Source organism: Gadus chalcogrammus, chromosome 21, assembly GCF_026213295.1.
Source record: "Gadus chalcogrammus isolate NIFS_2021 chromosome 21, NIFS_Gcha_1.0, whole genome shotgun sequence".
In the NCBI taxonomy this organism is placed as follows: Eukaryota; Metazoa; Chordata; class Actinopteri; order Gadiformes; family Gadidae; genus Gadus; species Gadus chalcogrammus.
Window position 1 is genome coordinate 13,405,789 of NC_079432.1, and position 22,565 is coordinate 13,428,353.

Consider the following 22,565-nt stretch of genomic DNA (forward strand, 5'->3'; position numbering starts at 1 on the left):
GTGTGTGTGTGTGTGTGTGTGTGTGTGTGTGTGTGTGTGTGTGTGTGAGATCTCTGGGATTGGACCTAGCTGAGGTCAGGGCACCCAACAGAACTTTATGATTAATGAATCTGAACTTTGTTCAGATACGCTGCGCCTCCCCGAACCAGACAGGAGAGGTTTAAGAGGTTGTTTCAACACACACACACACACACACACACACACACACACACACACACACACACACACACACACACACACACACACACACACACACACACACACACACACACACACACACACACACACGCGCGCATGCACCAACGCATGAATGCAGCATGACAGACATAGGTGCACTCACGCACACATCGGAAAATTATAGGTTTATTTTATCCACCCCCTTCAATCCTCTGGTGACCTATGGTGCTAGCTAAGATTGCAGCAATATATATCATCCACCAGTTTATGGCCGACATCGTACAAAATGTGGAATATCAGCACTATCATAATAATAATATAATGATTTATTATACATGATGTGATATGGGACTAACTCATTATTGTAAATACAATTATGTAATGATTCAAAGCTTGTCATCTTTTATTCATTACTTTATTATTATTGAAATTCAAAAACATGAATATTCTTTTATCTGATACTTTGGGCTACATTACAGCAGACCACTGTCTCATAATGTTTTAATCGTTTAAAATATACATGTGAAAGGTAACGGAACATCCAAGACAGCACAATGTTATCAACAAGGCCCACAGGTATAAAATACAAATACATTTTGGTGATCATCGTGATTTAATCATGGGACTAATAGGCAAGACAATCAGCCTGTGGTGGATGAGATTCCCTCCCTGGTGGAGTCTCGACGCTGGTGTCGGGGAGGTTGCTAGGTGGAATCCCAGGTGGAGAGTGTTGTCTCTGCCGGACACATATCCTACTGCGGGAGGTGGATGGAGCCTGGGGGTTGGTGGAGGAGGGGGTGGAGGAGGGCTGCTGCGAAATCAGACACAGACTCTGGATCAATGGGGTTCAGGTGCCTTTTAGGTTAGCGCCATTTATCTCGTCAGTAAGAGAAGTGGAACCTTATTGGGTATAAATGGGTGTTGTCTTCACAGCATATGAATGTTGACACGCAAGATAGTTACTGATGTAAAGGGGGGTTTGTGTTCTTACTGCTTTAACTTTGGCCGTAGATATCTGCCTCTGGAATTGCTCCCCCCCAGACGTAAACAGGAAGCCACTGGCCGACTCCCCTGGCGCTTGTGGCGCAATGCCCCGTTGAGGATGCATTATGCTTGTGTTTTTACAGTACTTTTGGACAGCTTTGGACACTGTGATTTATTTTTCTGTAAACGTAATATAAACATGGCTTTGGAAAGTTTCTATAAGAAGATCAACATAATTGCCTTGAGAGAATCCCACCTCGTTGAATGGTTTTCATTTTGCCCTGTTCCATCTTGGAGGAAATCGTGCAGCGTTCTTCTTGCGTTACTTGTTGTTTTTGAATATTATTTCTGTTGACTTCTTCTATTCGCTTTAAGACTGATATAGGGATCTCGCCTTATAGGAATGACTTCATATCTGAGACAAATATATTTTTCTTACATATTAGACTAATTCATCTAATATTTACCTAATATTATGAAATATGGGATGTAGGCTTTATATGCCTTTATCGTTTTCATTCACGAGGTATCGATGATTATTTAAAAGGCAACACGGAAAGGAATGAGAAATAGCAGGAGAGAGAGAGAGAGAGAGAGAGAGAGAGAGAGAGAGAGAGAGAGAGAGAGAGAGAGAGAGAGAGAGAGAGAGAGAGAGAGAGAGAGAGAGAGAGAGAGAGAGAGAGAGAGAGAGAGAGAGAGAGAGAGACTGACTGAGAGACTGAGAGACAGAGAGAGAGAGATCAACCGTCCCCACCTATTAAGCATCCAACGCTCTGTACACTTTATGTGAGTGGGTATTGACTCCCAGACACTCTGTTCTCATCTCTTTTAATTGTATGTAGTTAATTGTAGCTCAGCTCAGTCCTGCTCCCCTCTCCTCACTTGGTCTTTCCTATCTTATCGTCTCCTGTGGTCTGCTTTTAGCCTGCACTTACATTCCTCTAAGCTGCTCCCTAACAATATCTATAGGTAGTCTAAACTGGTATTGAATGCTTAGTTTCTGTGGTGACTTTGATACACAAAATGTATAGAAGCCACTTAATGTTCACGTGCAATCTCTAACCTGACCATTGCAATATTGTCTCTCTGGGCGCTATCTTGCACCCAGCGCAATTGACTTTCTACACCGACGCATGCATCGTTGCTAGTTTACACCTGGCGTAAAGCTGATTTTCCCCCGCAGTCAACTCGCGCCGCTAAACTTGCGCCATGAGAGACGTGTTGGCGAAAAGCAGAGCCGTGTTCCGGCGTAAATGATATATGGTTCTATCTTACAGATCGATAAAGCAGTTGCGCAACTGTCCGAAAAAATCCTGGTATAAGTGCCCTAGGCCCAGGGGATAGCGCAGTTGGTGTTGCTATTTTGACGTGCCTAGGCAGGTCGGAACTTTAACAAGCTTACACACACGAAGGCTGTACACAGCACAAACATGCAAAGAATTTAAATATTATGTTCATATTTGTGCATGTGGATTGTGGACACATATTTTTTTCCATAGGGGCTGCATGATTGAATACTGATGCGTGTGTTTTGACACAGACATCGTGTACTAGCCCATAACTTTTAGGATTGATGATCGTGAGAAAACATAGTTTTACCGCGAGTGAGTGTTTAAAAGAATGAATGAATGCGGGTGATGCTTGGTGCACGTTTGTGCAGTCATCTGTTTAAACAAATGCAAACTAAACACGTAACGCATGAAACAGTCCATGGCAATGTATATTAACAGGGGGACACATGCATATTATGAACACAAGTCGATTACGATAATGTATACTATACTGGTAACAAACTATGTTTGTTAATGTATTGCCGCATATCGTTAAAAAGACCCACAGTTGCGGCCACAGGACCGCATTTCATGTTTTAAGTTCTCTTTGTCGAAATTTACATGACGAAGAAAACGCTATTCCATGTGTGAATTAGGCCATATTATTTGGCCATAAAAATGAGCCATTTGAAGTTTGAAATTCATGTGGTCATGCATCTGTCTCTGGGGAGCAGCAAACGCGCTGTCAAAATATCAACTCGTCAGGTTCAAATGCGCTCATGGCTCTTAAAGGGGATGGGAGATGGCCCATGGGTTTATTTCATGTTACGCCCAAAACACATACGGGCATTCAGACCAACCCATTTTAGATTTGCGTCGAGCGCAAGAGTAATTTATCCACCGGTATAATAGCAACAGCGCCATAGAACCGCCCACTTCCGTTTTGCGCTCCTCACTTGCGCCTCAGATCGTTAAAATAGGGCCCTTTCTGTCTTTACCCATATGTGTTGCCCATAAGCTTGTATCTAGTTATTGGTTTCTATTTATTTATCATTCAATGTGTGGGCGTGTTGATTGGTTAATACATGTGTCTGGGGGGTTGTAATTAGAGTGAACACAATTCTGTGAGAGCAAAACAATCAAAGAAGAGAGGGCAACTACCTATGCTTTACTGATATGAATCCTACCAAAACCTGTGATTTGCATGGATGTTATGCAATTTCACAAGGGTTAAGTAATCAAATTGTAATATATCACGCCATTGATTGGTAGTGCCCCACCTTTTTTGAAATGGGTTTTGCCAGCCGGCATTATATTCGCAGGATTAAAACAGATGAATCCTATATGAAGTGGAAGGCCAAGTCAAGGGAACAACAGAGAAACCCTGCGTCTTGAAGGCAGGGTTCTGGCTCTTCAGAGGGCGGCCTAGTGGCCGTCGTCCGGCTGGGAGGAGGATCTGGAAAGCTCAGAGAGCTACTCTAGATGTTATAGATCTGGCCCCGATGCCTCTCCCAACATTGCAGACCATTAGGACGTAGACGGCAGGGCCATCCATCAGCCATCAGACGGATCTATGAGGCCAGAACGAGCTCATTTGGTACACCTCTCTCACTCCCTCCCTGCCTGCTTCTCACTGAATATCCGCCTGTCACCTTGAATCCATCCCTTCCAATTCCTTTCTCTTTTGCCCTGTTGTTTGAAGTATTTCCCTGTCCCTAGAATGTACACTGCAGCCTCTGTTTCCTCAGTAGCTCCTTTCTACCCATGTGTCTTTCTCAATTAAAGACAGAGATTAACCCTGATGATAACAATGCAGAAATTGTATTTCTGGTGAATATATAATCGTTTATACATCAAACACTCCCACTGAGCTCCCACTGACATGGTTAACATTACTTAGCTCTTTCCGTTTTTGGTTTATTTTCTTATGAAACTGAATGCAAAAGTGATTTTTTTTACATAGCTATGATAACGTTTACACCAAATTAATTTCTCTAGTCATAACAACTTAAAAATGCTCTTTCCAAAAACCCACCCAAAATGCCCTCCCCCAGAAAGAGAACTCTTCTCTCACGGCCGCCTATCTCATCGCTGCCAGTTCACGCGGCGTTAATATTTGATGAGGAGTCCTACGCTGGATGAACGGACCAAAAGGCTGATGTGCGGATGGCCAATCAATATCCATCAGCAGCCAGTCAATAGGCAGCAGTGTCAGGTGGAGACAGGCCTGTCAACAACCTAATGAGAGCTGATGGACTCAGACCTGATGGAAGCCTGGCCGGCAGCAAGAAGCTCCCCATCGATTGGCAGGGGCCGAGGAGGGGAAGGGCGCCTGCTGATAGAGGTCTGCCTGAGGGGAGTTAGGGCCAGGATTCAGGATGATTACACCATCTGCATCTTTAGTCATGAGTCCACAACGCGGACAGGAGATTCCTTTGAAATTGCCACCCAGCTGGACGCTGGCCGTTTAGCTTTAACTGCCAAACGATGGAGATTGTTCTGTCAAATAATTGATATTTCTTGCCGCTGCGGTGAAAGGATGTCGCAGCCGTGGTGGCAGTAATCTCCCCCTGAATCCTCCGCAGGGCCCTGCCTTTCATGATGTTCACAAAACCTAGCAAAGTTAGCAGATATTTCTCTGTTATTGGTTTGGCTCCTCACGGGAGACTCGTGAAGCCTGGCCTATCAAACACACCGCCTTTCTTCAGAGCCCCAGTGCGGGCAAGCAGCAACAGAGGTGGCCGTGTGAAGACTCCACGAACACCTAGGTAGCAAAAGCCTTTATTTATCTGGTGCATGAAGGATAACAACATTCCCTCTCGTAAACAAGGCTTCCTGGTAAAAGATGAATTATTCATTGTTCGGGGTCCCCAGGAGCTTACTTGCCTTTGATAAGACATGCTATTGTTTTACCAAGGGGGATGAGCAGAAGGGTTAAGACGATTTGCTGTGCAGGGCAATTAGGACCAAAGATTTTTTCCTTTGTTACGTAAAGTTGATGCCAGTCCCATAATCGCCTACACAATTAAATCTTCTTTTGAGTTCACATACACTTCACATACTCACACAAAAAGCCACACATAACGCACACACTGCAAAATGAAATAATATTTGGATTGCTGCATTGTTTTGAATATATTAGAATTTCCCTTCAATAGGGAAGAGATTGGTATACCTTAAGGGTAAAAAGGGATGGTGCACTACCATTCCACAAAATATGCAAACATACACAAATGGCATGTAGTCGATATTTCTATAATTGAATAGCTGGCCTTTATAACCCGTTAAATAACTTATGCAGAACCAAATACAATTAAGCATTATATTATATTTGCAGGTAGCATTTTCTTCCATCCCATATTGTTAATTATTGGAATAAAATACATTATGCCAACGAGCTACTAGGGCCATCAATTATAGGGTTATTTCTGTATTCTAAGTAGCATCAGGGTAAATATCATCATAACAGTGACCCAGTAGCATAGATTGATCTGTTGAAGAGGCTATCACGTTTCAATGTTTTTATGGAACACAATGACAGTCAAAAAAAAGTAATCGACTACAGAAAAAGCAGATGATAAGCATTGTTGCTTTAAATCTTTTCATTTTGGATTAATTTTTTTTTTATGCAACCAATATTTTAGTGTTCAATTAGCAAAACATAATTGTAATAAATCGCCATCTTTAATTTGATGGCTGGTGTTGAACTATTCAAAGTCAGTGCGGCTGTATCTGATTAACAGAAATTTCCTGCAGTTCGATATTCGGACAGGATGACAGGACTGCGGTATCACTAACCCTACCTACGACTTTTGGGTATAAATCGTTTAAGTGTAAGTGGACAACAGAGTTCCAGCACAAACGAACAGGGAAAGGAACACATGATAGTACCATTATTTCTACAATCATACTGGTTTACACTGAAACCCGATGGTACACATTCCTGATAGCGTGCACCCACCACAAATATGGCAGAGGAAGTAGGCATGGACTCAAACTGAGCCCCCCCACCAGGGGAGCCCTGGGGATGTGAGTGGATTCGTGGAAAGCACATTGTTGTGGGAATTCGTTTGGGGAGGATCACCTCAGAGGAAATCAATGCAAGGTAACCTATTTTTGTTGGACTGTGTTACACAACTGTGTGTGCGTGTGTGTGCGTATTTGTATGCGCTTCTTCATATATATGTGAACATTTGTTAAATGGATGCAAGTCCTTTTCTCACAGAGCTGATGGTAAACAGACCTGTCAGCTCATCTTAAGCACAGCCCAGTGCTTTATGTCTGGAGCTGTTCCTCAGAGCCGAGCACCAACTAACCGGAAAGCCTCATTCATTAGCTTTTTCTGTTCCGACATCAAAGGTATCAAGAAAATCCCACTCAGAAAAAACAGCAATAAAGAATTGCTAGCTGGCTAATAGCGTTACAATCAACAATCAAAAGATAGCACTTAACATTTGCTGGTACATTTCACCATTAGGCCTGCCTAATTAAAAAAATTATAATAGACAAAACAGAAAACAATCTATTAGACTAAAAAATATATTACACATATGGAAATCCTATTTCCATAGCAAACTATTTAAGAGCTCTAAACAATGTTATTAGATGGTGCCTCGCTATGACTTCAAAGACCTTGAATGTAATCCTGTGACGCACCGCTCAATGGCTCATCTGGTGTGCCAGAAGCCTTATTCTATGGTCATTGTGTGTGTGTGTGTGTGTGTGTGTGTGTCTGCAAATCACAAGAATACAGATTTAACAGATAAGGATACATATCTTCTTAAGTACACCTGCCTTAGTCCTGGTAGCTTGGCTTTGAAAACGAGTCTCTCGAGTCCACATTTCCGGCTCCTTTTCTCTATTCCACCTGGCGCGGCTAATTCCTTTCCCCCTGAGACAGGAGCTTTTGCCGTGTTGGAGGGCTTCTGACTGGGAAACAACCTGCTCTGCAGTCGACAGGCTGGGCATCAGCATGAGTGTTCAACCTCAAAGTTCATGAAGGAAAATGAGGGAGACTTCCTGAATTGAGTTGTTTTATTGACTGCCACTATCTCAAACATGTACTCGCACACACATACACACATACACACATACATACACACACACACACCCAAATGCAGCAGCGTGGTGCAATATTCTGTCCAGACTAAATATAGCAGGGAGAATATCAATGTATTGATTCTTTCATTAGTATTCAATGCTGAAATGTAAAATAATAACCAATCATATTCATGAAACATTTTTGTAATATGCTTCTGTATGATTATGGAAGAGGGACTTGATTCGCCCTGCCACATGGGGAATAGGACATGCAGCCAATCTGAAATGTAATGGAATCTTGATCAATAACTAATGAGCGGCTAGATTGGCATCTTGATAAGCCAATCCCTTTATAGCGAGAGGTACACGTCTACGCCTCTAAAACGAAGCGGTCGTGTTCCCTGTGTGTGGTGCTTGTATATACAAAGTGTTGGCCGACATTAAAAAAAGCATGAAAGTGTTCGTATGGGTGCGTTTATCTATATAGCATACACTGATAATACACACATCTCTAGGGTACTGAGGTGTCTTCTTCTTTCCGTGGTAGTATAGGCTGGAACACTGCGTGCTGCTGTGTGGGCTGCACTAGTGTGAGTGTGAGTCTGAGCGATCAGAGAGACGGGCTGCTAATCAGCGGAGACTGGTTCATTTTTCATCCATCAGAAGCTCCCCGGCAGCCTAATTAACCCAGCGGCTCGACCAGCGGGCCCAAAGACCTCTAGCCTTACCCCGACCGTCCCTCATGGTTACGGCGTGACATTGCAACCGCCGGCGAACTCCATCTCGCCTCTCAGAGCTCTTTGATCGGCCCGCAAACAGACTTCGGACTCCTTCCATTGTTTCTTCATCTTTTGAATAGTAGTACAAAGTTCTCTGACATTTAATTTTTTTCGTACGTTCAATTGGAGGTAGAAAGTGCAACACGCGTCAGGGGTTTTTATGTAACGTCTTTGGTCTTGAGCTGTGTTAAATATAATGGATGGCGTCGCGATGTGAGGCAAAGGTTCAGAGCAGGGCTGGAGGTAAAGGTAGATTCTAAAAGCAATCTAATAGCACTTGCTGTGCATTGCTCACACTGGTAGAGCCAGTCTGAGCACACTCATTGGCAACACGACCCACTTATGTTCCATTTGAGACACGCGGCTTTGAACATGTGGAGATTCCTCAATCATTCAGTTTTATTGAAATTGTACCGCGATATTATACAATTGCAATCAAAGATCACGCAAAGAAAAAACACAAACGCACTCTTCTGGATGAAGGATCACCAAAATATTAAAAAACAACAAAAACAACCTAGCGCCTGGGTCAGAGCCTAACAACCCCCTGTGGAGAACCCTGATATATATTTATGGATGGCCAATTATCTAATTTTGCCTTTGCTCCATGGACCAGGTTGGTATTAAGACAGACAAGCCCCCCTCCCACCCTTCATACAGAAGGTGATATTGTGTAAACCAGGAAAATATCAAAGGAGAAATGTCCAGGAGGAAGCACTTGATTTGTGCTCGATCTGCAGCACCTCACCAAGTGAGACATGCTTAATCGGAGCTGCCGCTTATGTTGGCATTGATGGCCCGGCTGCATGAAGGTTTCCTCCATATGATTTGCATTGATTTCAAATTAAAGAGTAGACTTTGAATATTTGTAAAAGGGTAATTGTAGCCAATTGTAGAAACCAACCTGCCCGACAACTACCTGCACAGGAAGGCATGTGGATAGTACTATTCTGAGTACAGTATAAGTATATAATATTTGCAAACAGTATATAATATTTGAATTACACTTTGCCAGGGGGGATTTCCCTAATACCATTAATAAGTCAATGGTGCCTTATAGAGCATTTATTGCAGGTGTTTAGGTGTGTGTGTGTTTACACATTGACACACTTATATCTCCAATTAGTATGCCAGGAATTAAACTCTTTTCAGGGCTAAACTATTAGCTACAAGCTACTAGGTAGTTGGTTGGGAATCTCTTGGCACCTCACGATTCGATTCGATTCCGATTATGAGGTCAACGATTCGATTCTGAAGCGATTATCGATGCAAATAATTTTTTTACGTACATTTCCATGCGTGATTTTCAAAAATATATATATACCTTTTTATATCTTTCTACCAGCAACCAAATCTACCCTTGGGTACAAATAAAGTTACCTTAAATACATCTGGGTTTGCTACTCAAAGTTTGCTAATCACTTCCTACTTTTGTGATGATCATTAAAGACATCAACAGATGCATTAACTTAGCTAATATTTCATAAGAGAGAAAGCTTTTGTCACAAATATGACTTACTATGAACAATGCAACAATCAATGACGCTTGCATTATAACACAATATGGAAGCATGCAGAAAATAGAAGGATAGACCGGATAGATGTTTGGTACATTTGCTAACATGCTAAACATATAGAATATTAATTCCACTATTTAACCTCGCCCCCAAAAATATTGTATTTGCCTGTCTTGTACAGTCATGTGTTTTCCTTTTGGAGTTGGAAGAAGTGGTTTTACTTGCAGTGCACTCGGGTTATCCGGTGTTGTGTGGTTGTAATGTCCGGGACTGCGAGCCAGTGCCGGGGGGCATTTGCATGTGTTTGGGATGAAAGCCTCCCATGCACAAGAACAGGCTTGGTACCGTGTTCACCATGGTGCGAGGGTCACACTGCTGCTCCACAAATAAGGCTCTCAAAGTTGGAAGGCGTTTTATATATACTGTATATATATTAATATTCATCAAAGTCTTCTGGCACATGCGTGTTCATGTGTGCTTGTCACGCACAGATAAATTATTGATAGATCAGAGGATGATTAAAACGACTCTTCTTCACATAGCCGAGGCGAGGCCCTGTTCAATATTTCATTAGTTCTCAGATCTTGGGAGTTGAAGAATGTCTTTAATGATTGTAGTCACGTTTTCCCGTGTTTCCTTTTTGATGTTTTTTAAAAGCCTATTTTATCCCCATTGACTACATAATCTCCCCCACTGCACTGTACATACACACCTCTTTATTATTGGTTTGTTTTGTTATTGTATCTAATGCCCTGCATTAGATATGTCACTTTGATAAGTGCTTCACAGAGAAAGCTCATATTAAAATGAGCACCCTTACCGGAACCATCACTGCACTGAGCCAGGGTGCAGACGACATGATGCCACAGTTCACCAGAGGAGGGTTCAACAAGCTCAGTAAGAATAACCTTTGAGGACAACTTAGAAACACATCAGGTGGTTCTGTCTCCCCTGGGGCAGCCAATGGGAGGTCAGTAAGGCTGATGATGTCCTTGTTAATGATGATGGGGTGCCTTGGATTCAAATCCAAATCACCAATCACCTTAATCCTAGACAATATACGCATGTTCCCTAAGACTGTATGAAAACTGATTTGATTAATAATGTCTTCTGAAATCCGGACAGATCTGGTTAGAATAATTGCACAGCACATAAACTTTGATGGTTTCGGATGTTATTGCGATAAATATTCATCCATATACCTCTTGTGGGATTGAAGCACAGCAAGGGGAGCCTGAATTTCAACCACAGACTAAGTCCCCTGGATGAAAAACAATAATCTTTTCCTTCATCAAAGCTGTTACGAATTGACTATATTACATTTTGGGAGAACTTTGTGATTTAGAGATGACTTTCTACCGTGGTTTTATACAGACTCACAGATAAAGCCAGAGAACACTAAACAATTTCAACAAAGATTGTGCCAGAACATGTGGAAGAATATATTTTTAAAGAAATACATCTACCTCAAACGATTGTTCAAATAACCTTGGCTTCCATATTTCCTTAAAATAACATAAAGCAGCACAACAAGGGAAACTTCTCGCAGGGCCGGTCAACAGGGGTATTTGACTGTAGTTCTTCATCTGACCTAGTATCACCTGTTTCTGATGCCCCTCTGGTTCTCCTGGGTCACCAGCGCTGACCTTTACAGCAACAATAACCCCAGGAGGAGCTCATTGTCCGGCCTCCTAGAGGGTCCATTGATACCTTCCTCACAGAGTATGCCGGTAGTCCGGTTGAGGGAATGCTGGGGACTTAAGCAGTGTGGAAGAGGACACACTCAAGTCGAGCTGCACTCCTTCTGATTGGACCTGGGAGAAGGCAACAGGACTTTGAGGTGTTGCTGTTGTGTGTCCTTCAATCTAAGCTCACAATCAGAAACAGGAGACCGTAACGGATTGAAAATACCTACAGCACTTATAGGTTTATAGTTATTTCTAGTGAAGCACATGGAGCAGGGGACAATGAAACTAGAGGAAGAATTTAAGAAAGGGAAATGGAAACAAAAAATGATAATGATAACAGGCTGCAGGAGGCGATAGAAAGGAAGTGCAGGAGGAAGGCAGACACGGGATTTGGAGTATAACCTTGGAAACTAGTGAGATCTTCCTTCCAGACCGACCCCCTCCCTGCAGCTAAATAAACAAGGGAGCCAGAAAACGCTGGGTTGTAGTCACCCTTGTCAAAAGTAAAATGCGTCAAATAGATTTCTCAGCTCCCATTTGACAACGCACATTATTTTCAGGGATTTAGGAAGTGTTTTTGAGGGGTTTTGTGTGTTATAAAGTGTTTACTAGTTAATCTATGTTTGCACAAATGTAACAATTTATCCGTTCTCTGAATCTGGATGGGGATTTGTCTGGATTGTCTGAGTAATGAGACGTTGCTTCACAGTGTCAATAGCTTTAACCAATTAGAAAATATGACTTCAGTGGCTTCTGCAATTGCATTTATACACTCTGAAACTGCCCAAAACAAAGTATACATTTTAATCAGATTCAAACCAAACTGAATGAGTAGCCTTTCTGTTTTGCTAGTCTGAATCAGGTTGTTTAAGCACTCTAACACATAACACACCATCTCACACAATAACTTACATGATTGTAAGTTATTCACGGGAGATTTGTATTTTGGTCTAACTATAATTATAATGAGATTTGTCTGAAATCCATTGCTATGTGCAATGGATTATCTGTAGGATTATGTGGATAACGTAACCATTATTGATTATGACCAAGAGGATTCAGTAATGATTCCCTATAATCATACTGTAAACGGGCTAGCCTCTCTCCTGCCGCCGGCTTGTACAGTGGTATTCAGTCTAACCTCATGGTGGTCGGAAATACTAGCATCTAGATTTACAGTAATCAACTTTCCCCCTTGGAGCATTACTCTCACTCCTGCCATTCTCCGACTGGCAAGGTCGTCTCTGTCCACCTCCCCTGGGCCGCAGTGATGAAGAGCCGACCAGATTGATTCCTCTCCAGGGGGTCGCTTGGCCTGGCATGACATTCTGCTGGGGATGTCTGGCTGGTGGTCTGCCAGCAGCGAATCAGCTGATGTGGTCTAGATGGATTGCTCATTTAGCAGAAAATCTCAGAGCTGTCTATTTGGCCTATGTTAAACCATTCTAGAAACAGGTGATCGAGGGAGTCTTCAGCAGATGTGCGTGTGAATGTTGTATGAAGCAACTGTAGTTTGTAGTGTACTAGCCTCCCAAACAAAGTACCCAGGCTTCTATCAGAGGAACGAACGGGACATCGATTTTTCCCTGCTGTTCTCTGTGTAATCCTTAAACAGCAGAGAGCAATTGTTGGTTGGAAAACTTATGCTACTGTTGTAGCTGTTGTTGTTTTTAAACCAATATGTGATCAATATTGGATCAGTTTATGACACATGGATGAAAGCGGCTCAGTTATGTTTAAACAAATCTTCACATAGATAACAACTCATTAGCCTAGTGATGTTGAAAGACACTTTGAGAGTCAGTGGTACCCGTGGCTCGCAGTCGCTGGGTTAGCCTTTCCATTGGTATTCAGTGCGCCAGGCGTTCCCTTCCCAAGGTTGTTGCGTCGCCGCTACAGGCCATTAATCCCATGTTAAACTACTTTTTTTATCTATTCCTACTACCGCTGGTATTAAGATGCAGAGCCGGTTTGGTGTGGAGCGATGGATATCTGCATCACTATATCATCGCTATATCCTTTCACATCCTGCTGGATGGAGTCTCTCTGGGGCCATTAGAAGAGGAACTCTCTGGTGGATCCACTGACTTGCAAGGGTAGTCGGTATGCAGGCAGGTGTGTTGCTAACTGCACCTATTTCTGGATAGAACGAGTATAAGCCTGAACATTTGATCTCTTCCATTCTGTACTTCTAAATCCCTCCTGGTCAGCTTTTTTTATTTTCCGAAAATTACTACTTCGCCTTTCATAAATGCTACTTCAAAACAGTACTTTTTATTGATTCCCATTGATCTTGTCGATCATATTTTGGAGCAGAAGCCTGCTGCCTGTGTATTGTTACTCAGGGTTACTTCCCATTTATGCACAACCTTTGAATCAGTCATACTGTGGCACAATTGTATACGCCCAGTCTTGTCGCATTCACCTACCTGGCTACCTGAAGTCTGACCAAGCTCAGACTAGCATTAGGTGCAAAATATGTCGGCGACCAGTCCTTATTAATATTCGGGAATAATTATAATATTATTCCCGAATTTCACTCCCTCAGCTCTACTCTCTCTCCAACAGTTGTTTACATATATATATTTTTATTTTATTAATGTTCAGCATACTACCTCTTAAATGTTTGAGAGGTGTTTGAAACCAGGCATTTAATGTGATGGGAATCACAGCAGTTGTAGCAGTACTGTGGCCTAGTGGTTTGCACTATTGCCTCACAGGAAGGTCATGAGTTCAAACCGTTTTTTTTTGTGTTCTCCCCATGTTCACTTGGGTTCCCTCTAGGTACTCCAGTTTCCTCCCACACCAAAACACAAACCTGTTTCATAGTCCTGCCACTGCCTAGGGCCTTCAGCTGCTCACCGCAGACACCGGATAGATAAGGGGCCATGGACACGGTCGCCTGTGTCTGGTGCTCCGGCATAATCAAATGGAACGAGTTACATCTGTGTTTACCCTCCCATAACATTACAGAGAACATTTCCGTTGCACTGTCTTTAATGGACGAGAGCTTGAAATAAAAGCGACTGGGGACCAAGAAATACATTTGTGAGACTTGACCGAGACGGCCCTGCCATTGGCTCTCAGAGGAGTGTGCAGGAGTTTCATGAGTGTCTTTTTCCCCATGCATGGAGAGAGGAAGACCGCCTGGTCGTCGTGAGGCCGGGCTGGTGTGAGTACGTGGCTGAGAGCCATCCTGTCCTGTTGAGCTCCAGTGAACTGTGTCATTAGCAACGGAGAGATAAGAGAGGAGCAGACAAGCTCTCAGAGAAAACCATTACTCTTAACAGAGCCGGTGTCCTGTTGTGGGAGTTTTGTGTGTGTGTCGATCCCTTCTAGGGGTGTCCTCCACCAATACTTTGCACGGTCAAATCAGATTTGTCAGGCCAGACCCCTCTTTGGCTTATCTTTGAATCACATACCATAAATCGTTGCAGTTATACGGCTCAATTATGCCTATTTACTTGTGACTTTACGTTGTTTAATCAACAGGCTTATCAGGGGTTCCCCCAGCTGGCTATAGGTGAGGCCCCTTCGCTCAATGAGGAGGCCTGGACCAACTAATTCACTTTTCAACATATGACAACAATGTGCACGGCTTTTTATGTCATCTGCATTCAATTTGGCAGAAAACATTGCTGCTATTAGACTTATACACAATATAGACTATTATAATGTAATGTTAAGAATAAAATGCATTTATCATAATACAAAACCTGGATCGCTAAATGGACTGTAGCAGCATGTATTTTAAACAATTTTAAAATAAAAAAATACATGTGAATCAGGGTATAGAACGAATGCAGCACCATTACCTTTACATAACATTTAAATTGCCCTGACGGATGGAGAGAATTCTTTCCCCTGGCTAGTGTGGTATGGTATGACAGCTGCTGTTGACACAGTTTGCATTTGCGAAATGCTGCCAAACTTTTAAAGTTTTTTCCTGATATTGTGTAACCTAACTAGAATGTGCTCTACTTTGAGTGTTTTTTTGATGGATAGTGCCACTTTAAACCAAGGGGGTTATCAAACAAACAACGGGGACACTTATTGAGAGCAAAACATAACACAGCAAATCGCGGTGATATATATATTTGTTGTTTCTCTTTCTCGCCCTCATTGTAGATGTAAATGTAGCACCCCCATCTTCCCAATGGAATGTCCCGCTGTAAAGCGGACACAATTCTCTCAGGACTGCGATTAGACTATTAAGGACGAACTCTGCTAAACGACTTTCTATTAAAGGTTTCCGAATACATCCTGTTATTTGTCATCCAGCAAGATAGACTGAATTGAATTGTTCTAAGCATAAATGTGAGGGGAATTCTTTCTCAGCTTGTCATAATACACAATGTGCATTTTAAGTGCCTGTCAGGTACAAGCACATTACTTCTTGCCAAGAATGATTCCTTTGAGAGAGAGAGAGAGAGAGAGAGAGAGAGAGAGAGAGAGAGAGAGACTTTTTTTTTGTCAGTCATCTGGTCCTTGGTTACATATAAATGGAAAATGTGTTCATTTAAAGTTATTAGTACCTGCTTTTCATTAATGTCAGTGTGTGTGTGTGTGTGTGTGTGTGTGTGTGTGTGTGTGTGTGTGTGTGTGTGTGTGTGTGTGTGTGTGTGTGTGTGTGTGTGTGTGTGTGTGTGTGTGTGTGTGTGTGTGTTTATGTGCATGGACAAATTAATGAATTGAATATGTATGTGTGGGTCTGTGGTGTTCTATAATACATGCAATCTATGAATAACTGCACCAATCACTAGTTGTATGTGTGTGTGTACAATGCCCTCGCGGGCACTGCACCTTTGCCCAAGAGACTCATAACATCCTCCCCCTCCATCAGAGAAGATGTGAGTCGACTGGAGATGATTTTATACGCTAGCCTCCTCCCTCCTCCCTTTATTATTCCACCCTGATGGCAGCACATGGTCCGTAGGCCCCTGATGGCAGCACATGGTCCGTAGGCCCATTGTGCCCAGGAGCTAATGAAGCGACCGCCACATCAGGCCTCGTTCGCTGTGACGTCCTCTTCGCTAATATAGCTTGCAGTAAAAAGGCCATCGCTTCACTATTAGCACCGTGTTTCTCATGAAAGGTTCCGGGCCGTGGGACGTGAGCGTGCACATAGTGACATATACACAGAAATGGACGGGAGATTGCCTGGAATGGTTTTGCATGTACACCATAATACCTTGATGGACAGCACGCGACCTCTGCAGGAAGGTTGTAGACACATTCAAATTTTAGGAACATAGGAAATGAATATGAAATGAGACGTTCACCATTAAAGTAGGAACATAAGAAATGTATATGAAATGAGATATTCACCATTTATCTAAACGAGAAAAGCAAAACTGTCTATAAAATTGAAACATACTGTCTACAAATTGGTCAACCTCCACCATCGCGTATCATCTCAACTCAAACCATCCTTGTGTGTTGCCGTAATCAGCTTTTATAATATTAAGACATCAATCACACACACAGTCTTTTTCCCTGAGCACGGCCTCCAAGAATACCACGGTTCCTCCCCTGCTGCGCTGGGGGCCCACAGCGGGCCCCGCGCTCCAGCGGGGCCCCCAAACATCCCGTCCTCCAGTCCTGCTGCTCTGCTGTACATTCTGTCTGGCCGTGGTGAAGCGTGTGAGAGGGAGTGGGTGCTGCTGTGTCTGCCTGTCCTACAACAGGGCTATACGCTTATGACAAAGGTGATCAGTGCCATTATGTTGCTCGATATTGTGGTTGCGATTATTCACTGCAGTTATCAGATTATCGATTCGTTATTCTGTTGGGCCTACTGTGTATGTACAAACTAATAATGGTCAAATGATTACTGGTTATGTAATTCAAATTCTATATAACGGGTGCAAACAATAAGGTTTTTCTCTTCTTTATATAAATAAATGAATTACAACCTTTCACTCTTAGCTAATAGCAAAGGTCAGAATCCCAATTTTGAATAATTTAAAATTAATTGTGCAGCACTGTCTTACTGTGCCGTTAAAGGCCATCGATAGAACCAAATAAATTACAATGGATAAGATGGCTAATGCCTTTATTAACAAGCAGTCTTTGTGGGGGGGAATCTGACACTGAGGTCAGGTCTCACTGCCAGTATATTAGCTTTTTATTCTCAACCTATTATATTAGCCTCTTATCATCTTCTAGAAGAGCTTTAGTTTCTTTGTTACGGAACAAGATTTAGGTTAGATCGAGCATAGCTTATTCTTTCATATCACATTGCAAATTTTAAATGATGATCATAACGCATGTAGCTTGTCCTTGAACTTCTTGATGGCTTTGATGCATGATTGATCAAATAAGAGACGTCATCAGCAGCACTATTGAACTTGAAATTCTGAGAAAATGTTTCCTTTTTTTATCATCTCTTGACTTTCTTAGCAAGTGTTCCATGAGGGGATCAAGGTGCCTCTTAAAGCACTAAGGGAACACGCCGCAATCAGTGTAGCGGCTCAAAACTTGATTGTGTCAGATCGTTGGAAGTAAATAACAGTCGGAAGGACCAGAAATAGCTTTAAAGTGAAGTGACAAAGTGGCTCTCAGAGATGGAAGATATAACAATATGTACAAAGAAGTTCTCCATTCATTGCATACTTGAGTAAAGGTATCCTGGAACAAGCAAACTATTCAGTTGAATGAACGCCAGGGTATCTTAACACCTTTGAAAGCAAACAACATGTTATTGCTGCAAGGTACTGGCAATAAATGATACAGTTTTAATGTCGAACTGTCTTGGTAATTCGCCCGATCCTTTTATGTTCTCTGGCAGGAACAGCAAATCCTTTAGCTGTATGGGTTATCAAGAGGGCTCAAAGTTGTTAAACAAACATCAGCTGAAACCATATTGTAATAGACCGTTTTATTGTTCTATAAATTGAAAAGGGGTTTTATATGTGCTTGGATTATCCATGCTCATATATTTAACCGTGCTGTAACGCTTCTGTGAGTATTTCCAGTATTTGGACTTCTACTCCTGCTACTTAAATCGCTGCTACTTCTGGTGCACCAACCATGAGCTATACTTTGATGAGCGACTACGTAACTTCATGCAGTGTGTAGCAATCTGCTTACCAAATGGCTAGCTTTTCTTATGTGCATCCAGTTGCGTTTAGCGTGCGTTTTACAGACAGCAGTAACTACTGCTGCCATAGGTCAGTGGATCTCAGCGTTTGCCATTTCGGTATCTTGCTGTTACTATAAAAAGGCAATACGAGTGCCGTTGATGCTGAATTCTGTGTACAGATGGCTTTACTTGTACATGTGCTTACGAGCAGGTCATGTTTGCGTCCTTTCCCAGACAAATTCCATGTCCCCTGGGGCTGTGTCAGACAGACACCAACATCCCCTCAGGGCCACCCCTGACATTCTCCTTCTCCGCGGGAGGCCCACGCTACTGCACAGAGGGAGAGACACATTGCCCCGCTGTTGTCCTTAATAGAAACTGCCCTCTTTTTTTGTGTGTTGTGCTATTTTTGAAATAGATGCTTGTCTCTGTTCCCCTTGACTTTGGCGTACAAAAACTTGAACTGACAGATCCGCTCTGAAAAAACATGGATATAACTACATCAAATGAAGTAACCTCTAGCAATTTTTTTACCCAAGTGGGCCAGTAACATATTTACAACTTTGAAGTCAGAATGAAAGGGGAAATATATCGCTAAGCGGGCGGGGGAAGCGGATGTTTTTTTAACTAGCTTGCTCATGGGGACCCCCATACTAATAAGCAGGAACCATACAGAACATGAAGGGTTGTGGTGTTTCTGTTTTTTTTTGCCAATCACAGACGGACAAGCCACTGTGCGTCATGGCGGGATAAACCTGCCAGAACCATCTCCGAGCCCTCTGCCTGGCACGCTCACGCCAACCAGAACGGGATAATTGTGTGGTGATGATACTGCGATCACTGCCCTGTGGGTGGTTAAATACAATACCATGAAATCTGCTCCCTACTCATTGCCAACACTGAAGACACATACACACCTTGTGATGGTGTGTGTGCATGGAGGGGATGACGGATCTCGCAACACATTCTGGTTGTCAGCATGACAAGCGAGGAGTGCTAGCATGCTGGAGGCTATTAGCAGGAGTGGATGGTCCTTGAGGGAGCATTGTCATCATGAGCTACTCTGGATCCACTCAGCCACACGGCATCATCAAGGCCTTGTTAGCATTTTATTGCAGTATTGATTCTGATACGTGGCCTGGAGGCTGGTCATGTCGTGCTCTTGGATCGCCCAGGCGGCATTAAAACAAAGAAAGAAAGACTGTTGGTTCGACACTGTAGAGCAGAATGACACACTCACACAAACAGCTCTTGGGGATTGTAGTGCATGTTTGTATGTCTTGATTTAGCCTCCGATGCTAATTCATTGAAAGTTGTTTTATTGTGGGGTTTTATCTGACCATAGGCAATAACAACTTTTCACAATCCTCTGAACATCATTCAACAGGCCAAGGTTGAATATGCATCATGCATTTCCCATGGCATAGCGCTGAATGCATTTGATGTGAAGCTGTGAGGTGAAGCCGCTGGTGTAGGATTACTCCCATACAGCATGAGAATGAGTGCATGGTGTATGGGAGCATGGTGGATACCCTGTAGGTGCTGATGGGAAGTCGACTGATCCTGCACTGTAAACACCCCCCCCTCCCCAAAGCAAACAATAAAGATTAAGATTAATAAATCACATTGCTTTCTATCTCAACTATGAGTCATAACTGGGATAGAAAGCCAATAAGATATCGGTTGTAACTTAGGACAGACATTTGTTGATTCAAATTCCAATCCAGCTCTGACTCAAGGTTTCTTGATACCTTATGAGAATTTAATCTGTTTGGGGATGTGTAACGTGTGGAAGAACGTGTGCTTTGCTTGCATGTGGAGGTGTGAGCGTGTGCACCTGTGTCTTTATTTACCAAGCGCATATTGGCCATCCCAGCAGGCTCCCAGCCGCCAGCCATTTTTATATATAACCAGGCTTCTTCTGAACTGAAATGACTCTGGTTATCCATCTATACATCTACTTATGCACACTATACAGGCCTATATATATATATATATATATATAGGCCTATAAACTAGTCATTACCTTACCCTTTGTTAATATTTGTTAATTGTTACTATATATATATCAAATAATAAATATATCAATTTGGCACAAGTTAATAGTTTTTGATCACTGACCACAGAGCGTCGCTGGTTAGGGTTAGGGTTAGGGTAGTGTTTTAGGGTTAGGGCCATGTGTTAGGGTTAGGGTTGGGTTAGGGTTATGCAAACAACTAATAATATTTAATTAATGATGACAAAACTATTAAATTGTGCCAAATAGATATTTTAGTAACAATTAACAAATATTAACAAAGGGATAGGTAATGACTAGATTGCTTTTTATTATGGCACCTTATTATAAAGTGTTACCGAAAAAAATAAATATATATATATATAGATATACATACATACATTTTAATCCTTTTTATTCTGGCATGATACATTACGCCTTGTCCATGTAATGTCAATGTCAATCATCTGTCTCACTATATGTTGTGTTGCTTTTATGCTTTTGTATGTTCTATCTAACATCAACCTGCTAGGGACGACAGATGAAATTTTTTTTTTTAACTAAATCTGGTGCAATCATATGTCCGATGTAATGGCCATGTTGATTAATGCACACTGTCCCTTTAAAAAAAAAAATAAAAAAAAAATAGATAGATAGATAGTAATATTTCACGATAAGGGTACTTTAATTATAGTTTATGTTAATTAATGCAGCATTTGCATAGGGGTTAGAGATGGTGTTAGGGTTAGTGAGTAAGGTTAAGGTTTGGGTAAACCCTTACTCTTAAATAATTTATACACACTATAAAACACCATAAAAAATATATAACTAGACCATAAGTTAACTGTAAGGTTGACCACAAATCTTTGACGATTCAAATGTTACACAGAAAGGTATTTCGTCGAACCATCGTGTTAGTAGAATTCTGCATGTTTAACAACACAAAATGGGTATTACCACGACGTTGCCTGGCTCCGTGAATTAAAATTGGGGGATTGACTCATTCTTCTGTGTGCAATTTGCTGTGTTATATTTTGCTTTCAATAAATGTCCTCATTGTCTGCTTGATAACCCCTTTGTGCAATGGCAGTGGCACTATCCAATCATTTCATTTTCCAAGCCGAGCACATTCTAGACTGTAGAGAAGAAGGTGACACAATAGCTGAAAAAAAAGCGTAAAACCATTAAAAACGTCAAACGCAAACTGTGTCAACAGCTGCCTTCATATCATAGCACTCACGGTGGTGGAAATTATTCCCTGTTGGTCCTCAGTTGCGCAGTTTAGCTGTTCTGCTAAATTGAATAGTGCCGCATTTGTTCTTGTCGCTGAAACGTATAATTAACATGCATTTATGTTCTTTAATCAGCCAAACGCCTCGCTTTATTGATGCAGGATTTGTGCTGATTGGGTGTGAACTTGGTGTGTAATCAGACCGAGTGGAGCGTCTCCACAGAGACCCACCACGGTTTGATTTCATTTGATTACAAGCCATGACTATTGTTTATAAGGCTTATAGTATTCTTAATTTGTGGTCAAATCGGATGCAGACGTAAACGGACGTGCACATTGTCGTCATATTTGGAAAAGTTCATTTGTTTCTAGAGACAGGGGGACATGTGGCAGAGGACCCGGCCCTGTAGACAGCTGGGGGACGCCTGACACCTGATGAGCTCATTAACATCCTCAAGATTTTGAACGATGCAAAAGTCACAAAAAGTTGGCATCATAATAAAAAATATATGGGTCTGGCCTGACGAATTTGCCTCGATCATGTTAAATCTTAATCTTGGACGACCCCTGGAGAGTGTGAGGAGCAGCGGCGACGAGCAATCAGCCAGGAGGGCATGCAGAGGGAGCGGCTGACATGATTACCTCACCGCAAAGTGGTCCACGTCTTTAATTAACCTCTGCTCAGGGGTATGAATAGGCCTCGGTACACGTGGGATATGTGGGTCTGTGTGTGTGTATGTGTATGTGTGTGTGTGTGGCTGTAGTGTGTGTGTGTGTGTGTTTGATTGCATGGGTTTG

General features: G+C 42.2%; 1 protein-coding gene across 1 annotated transcript in view; it reads left to right on the forward strand.

The window, feature by feature from the left end:
* The window catches only part of rgs6 (regulator of G protein signaling 6), a 59,268-nt gene that overhangs the window by 20,669 nt on the left and 16,034 nt on the right, over positions 1–22,565 (forward strand). The window lies entirely within an intron of this gene.